The sequence below is a fragment of the Nannospalax galili genome, unplaced genomic scaffold (genome assembly GCF_000622305.1).
Source record: "Nannospalax galili isolate Female #2095 unplaced genomic scaffold, S.galili_v1.0 scaffold284, whole genome shotgun sequence".
Taxonomy (NCBI): domain Eukaryota; kingdom Metazoa; phylum Chordata; class Mammalia; order Rodentia; family Spalacidae; genus Nannospalax; species Nannospalax galili.
Genome location: NW_008354281.1, coordinates 2,372,168 through 2,378,167, shown reverse-complemented (window position 1 = coordinate 2,378,167; position 6,000 = coordinate 2,372,168).

The window sequence follows — 6,000 nt, the reverse complement described above, 5'->3', positions numbered from 1 at the left end:
CTGTGATGTTTAGATAGGGAAGAATAAGACGCTGGCTATTTACAATGTACATGGAAAAAGAGGAGGCAGAAAAATTAAGGCACCTGGAAGAACACTAGGCAAGAAGACAAAGTAGTTAAGTCTATGGGCACTCAGAGGAAAAAGAGGTCTCTGGCACCTGAGGCAGGAAATGAAAAGAATTCCATTTAGGCAGGAAGGAACAAGCAAGATTCAGTTAAGTAAGGATAGGCAAGGATTTTAATTTTCAGTTCCAGATAAATATTGTCAAAACCAGGAGTTATCAATTTATCATATCATATTCAACACATACATGAGCATGAGGTGAACTCATCTTCAAGATTTTCTTAAAATGATATATGGAATATACTTTTTTGACTACTGAAGAAAGTATAGGGTTTTGCATTTTCTAGGCAAGCACCCTACTACTAGACTATAGTCTCAATCTTAAAATACATTAAAAAAAAAAAACATGTGAATCATGTAAGGATAGCTTGTTTTTTTGTGTGTTCCTCATTATTAACTGTCAAATTTTATTATAAGGATTAGGTTGCTATTTCTGAAATCAAGAATAACAAATAAGGAAAAATTGTAGAAATAAACCCAGAGGACAATTCTCTATACTGAAAAGAGGGAGACGGGCTTTTTGACTGTATTAAGACTGAATTTGCACTGTCTTAAGCCTATCTCTGTGAATCTATCTCCTCCACTAGTCCCTAAGTTTTAGTGAAGTGTTTGCTGAGGCTCCATTAAATAGGTCTCTCTTCCTTACCTTGCTTCTGAATCAAATGAAAAAAAAAATGCATGGAATACAATAGATGGAAGCCAAAATACCATCTTTTAAAGGTGCTGACCTCTGGAACCAAATCCTCAGATGTCTGGAGAGAGCCTGTTCTTAGAGAAGCACCTGAGTCCTGCTCTCTCCCTTTGGGTCCCACCACTGAGGAGAAGCCTGTAAGATGAGTGTACCCAGTTCTTTCTCATATGCCAGATAAAACCAACTACCTAGTCCTGGGCCAGTGATGACCTGGTTGTCAAACTTGGAGGCCTAGCAGAACCACCTAAAAGGCTTGTTAAAACTCAGACTGCTGGGCTTCACCTGAAGAGAGCCTTATAGATTGGCATTTCTAACAAGTGTGTGGTTATCCTGCTGATTAGTCTGCAAGGTCCACACCTTAAGGGACAATGACTCTGAAAGGGGAAAGCGTCACAGTCTGTGGGAGCGGGACACGTGTGCCATGATTACACAGTGGGACTGGGCATATTCAGGGCTCTTCAGCCATCAGGGACAGGCATAGGGGATGGTGCACAGTGGCAGTGAGATGTTTGCTGGACCGAATATTAATGTGTTTCATTTCCATGCCAACCAGCATGCACAAACAATACAAAAAAACCTTGAAAACGTCATTCTCGAACTTTCACCCATTTTTAAAAGCTAAACTCCATCGGATCTTCATTTATCCTTGGTTCTGATTATTGATTCACTACTTCCTGAGGGCAAATGCGATGTGAATTAAGAACGACTTGAGGTCACAGTGTCGCCAATATGCCTATTTCTGTACAGTTTCCTCTGAAAGTACCAAGAATTCGGCCCACCCAAAGGGCGTTTGTGTACCGTTTTTTCTCAGGGGGGATTTCATAATTTGAGTAACTGGGAAATTAAAACCAAGAGTTTGGCTTTTCTGATGTGATTCTAAATATTAGAAGGTTTACTTATATTCCTTATTGGATGTCTTCTATTTATGCTCTCACAGATACAGCCTTCATTCAATACTGCTAAATTATATTGAGACTTTGCAAAGACACGGAGAGAATTGTAATTCTGTTTTTCTGGGAGTATTTCAGGTCACATTACATTTGAGATGACCTGGCTAATAATGACAACACAAATTTCCAATACTGAATACTTTAAAGGAAATAAACGCTTTGTAAGGAGAACAGTGTTTCAAAAAGAGCGTCAATCCAGAACCCAGAAACAGTGCAAAGGATGCACAAGGTTTTGCAGTAAGAGTTGCAGAAGTACCCTGGATCCGATGAATCCACGTGCTGCTCTGTGACTGCCCTCTACCGGCCAAATTTCAAAGTGCTGCTCACAGCAAAGGCCACACTGGGTTTTCAAGAAAATGATCCTTCTAAGATTTTTAATAGGTGTTCAGGGTTTATAGAAGGCTTATATGACCCTTTTCCCTGAATCTCTGTATAACTAAAAGAATTCGTTTCCATTTAAACATTTCTGACATACATCTTGATTTTTAGTTTATACTTTCCCTAAGGGAGTTTTCAATGCACTTGCAGATGACCACAAACAAGGATTGCAGTGTACTGCATCTTCAGTGGGAAGATTGTCTCTTCTTGTAATTTGTTGAAAAACGAATCCCTAATGTTGGGGCTGTGGCAGAACTGTAGGGTTGAAGCATGTAGCTGCTTTTCATATCGTTTGTCATTTTCTACCTCAGTTTATGTACATGGATGGTAGGGAACAGATGTATAGTAATATAGACATACATATGGAGATTTTTATTGGAAACTAATAACTTCCTTTGTAAAGTTTCAAGGAATACTAGTTATATTTCAAATCTTGGAGAGGAGGGGCTTGGGAGAATGGCTCAGTGGATAAGAACACCTCCTATGATGATCTGAGTTCAAATGCCAAGCACCCATGCTAAAAAGTTGGACATAGCTGTACACACCTATAGCACCAACATCAAGAGTGGAGATAGAGCCTGCTAGCTGCTGTCCAGTCTAACTGAAACACCGACTTCAAGTTCAGTGAGAGACATTGTCTCAAAGAAATAAGTTGTCAAGCAGCAGCAGAAGATAACCAACATCTTCCTCTGGCTTCCACATGTGCGTGCAGAGGTACATGTACCCACACACTCATGTGCATGCATATCACATACACACACCTTACACATATAAAAAATTAATTAAATAAATAAAAAACTTAAAGGACAGTTTGTGGGGTTTTATTTACTTTTTTATTTTTTGGTGTTTTGTTTGGTTTTTGTGTTTTTGTCTTTTTGAGACAGGATCTCTCTGTAGCTCCAGCTGACCTGGAACTCACTATTTAGATCAAGCAGGACTTGAACTCACAGAGATCTACCTGCCTCTGTCTCCAAAATGCTGGGATTAAAGGCATGTGCCACCACGCCCAACGGTACAGTTATTTTTAAGTCTGGAGAATTTTAAAAAATAATTTATTGAGAATTTCATACATGCTTACAAGATGTTTTGATCAAACCTATGTCTACTCCCTCCCCTCCAACTCCTCCCATATCTCCCCATCACTTTTTTCTGATAACTTCATGTACTCTTTCTTCTTTTTGCTACTCTAACATCCCCCTCCTCCCAAATGCTTTCAACATTTTTGGCCTTTAGAAAGAGTATGTTGCTAAGAGGCCCAAGAACATTTTGCTTTTAGCCAAGAAACTGGCTGCTTTTCTTTGGAGTCTTTCAAAAATTTTATATGGAAAACTGTAATGTTTTTATCTTGAGTTTCTTAGCCTGCGAACTAAGATCATAAATGAGGAAAGTTAGGGTACTGTGTGTTAGACAGACCCATGTAGTCCCCTGTACACTGATCATGAGGACATCAGTAAAAGTGCTACTGTCCTTGGACTTTCAGCAGACCACAAGGCCTCCAGTAACGCCAGTGGCCACTCCAAGGAAGAGAGATCTTGGCACAATACTGAGAACTGAAAAATGCCTCACTTTTTAATTAAGAAAAGAGTTTACTAGGTCAAGGTCTCCTACCTTCTATGAACAAGTTGTTTCTTCAGATTGAAACTCCAAGATTATACAAAGGATAAAATTTGCACCAGAAACTAATAACTCTGAAGTATCAAATTATACTGTTTTTTTCTGTATGTAAATAAATTTAAGACTGAACCCATATCACAGTGAGTGTTCAAAACATTCAGCTTTAGTTCCTTTTACTCTGAGGTTTCAGATGATGGTCTCTTATCCAGGACAAAGACTAAGGAATGGTCCCTGAAGTTGTCTACCTTACATAATTGTCCTGGTATCCATCCAACAGCCAGATCCTTGGTCTCTGCCTTTACACAGCCAATACTGTGGAGAGGAGAGGGCCCTGCAGCAGCTTCTCACTGTTCCCGGAACATACATGTCCCCTGTCTTCAATCCTGGGAATCAGTTCTCTCTCTGTCTCCTAAGCACTCTCTCCCCTCCCTCTTTTGGCATACCTGCTGTAATCTGCTTAAACTCAAGCTTTCAGTTCAGCCAAAGATGAGGGATCATCTTCAAACAACTTCTGCTAGAAGGTCTACCAATAATCTTCAAGTCAGAAAAGCACCAACGCAGAAAAATCAAGCCAAAGGATTTTAAAAAACCATTTTCCATCCTTTATCATTCTTCCATAGTAATAAATTTGATACTTACACAATCAACAAATATTCTGCCATAACTTCAAAATCAGGGAGAATGGGCAGAAATGAAGGATAGGAGAGGTGAGATACTGGAAGAAATTTTTCTTTTAATTCTGATTCCCTGAAGCAGCCTCTCCTCACACCCTGTGGATCTATGCACCGTATTAGGAAATAAAGCACGAGTTTCCTTTCCATCTGCTTCAGCTCAAACCCTGGGTTCCAGCCATGTATTCTTTTGCTTATTTATTTCTGCTGCCACCTGCTGGTACACAGGAATTCCTACTATGCTGAGGCAGAGAGAGAAAACCAACCAATGCTTTATTTTACTACACTGTGCAAGGATCTATGAAGTTTGAGGAGAGGTCATTTGAAGGAATCACATTCTTAAAAGGTTAACACCAAAATGTTGATAGTGTTTTTAATAAAAATTAAATCATAATATGCTGGGTGAGAGAGTCTAGAAATAAAGAAAAGAGGAAGGAGATGCAGTGTCCAATGAAAGGTAGGAGGCTGACATTAGAATGATGTCAACAGTGCGAAGATTTATAAGTACCTGCAGATGCTGTGCTTCAGTATTTGTAACAAGGCATTCTGCGCTCCTCTAACTGTTCATGCAGTTTCAAAAGATACAGTAATTACAGATTTGATCTGTTAAACACTCCTTAAGCTTTGCTCATCTCTTCCCTGCTTTCCTGTTTATCTAAAAGAAAATGATAGAAATAAACAGTATAAACACTCATATACCAACAGGAAACAAATGAATAATTCTCATGTCTAAAAATTAGACTGACAGTACCACACACAATGGCTCTAATATGCAAACATTAACATGATGTCAATCAGTGTTTATTCTGGAATTAATATGCTGAGAAATTTTCATCCAAAGTCAAAACAAATGAAATACAGAATCATATTCAAAAATATGTTGCATATGTTGCTGACCATATATAGAGTGCAAGCCTAGGCTATAAAAAGATTTCTCAGGATCTTGGATTCAGTAAGGGCTAAAATATTTACTGCCAGGCTGGCATTATGGAAGGCCAACTTCCCATGAGCATCATCAGTCATTCTTGAGAGACTTCAGTTCCACAAAAGGAATCAGCTCCAACTGAAGGCATTGATAACTGATGCTGTATGTTTGAATAGTTGTTTAAAGAAAAGAAATTGAGGGATTTCCAAGATCATGAGGCAGACACAGATGCAGAGTTCAAGATAAATTCATTTAGTGCTGTTACTTGAGTGACTTACAAGAAATGTCTAGAGAATACAGCCAATGGACTACATATTGGCAACACTCTTTTATTCACTATCAACTGTCAACTGAACTAGCTTAAACAGAAATGTGATGCAGTTCTTACAGTTACACCACAAGAACACCAAGGATCTGACTGAGGTCCTTGAAACAGATAAAATAAGGATTTTTCAGTGTTCATCAGATCCCTTTCCAATTCATAACAACAAAAGTGAGAGCCATGCAGTCCTCCAACAACTCTCTGACTTCTCATTCTCATCATTCTGCCCACGGGAAATGATGATTGGCTTGAATCAATGAGCTACATCAAGCCAACCAACTGGCCAGAGATAATGACAAGTTAGGGGGGAGGGCAAGAACTCTAAA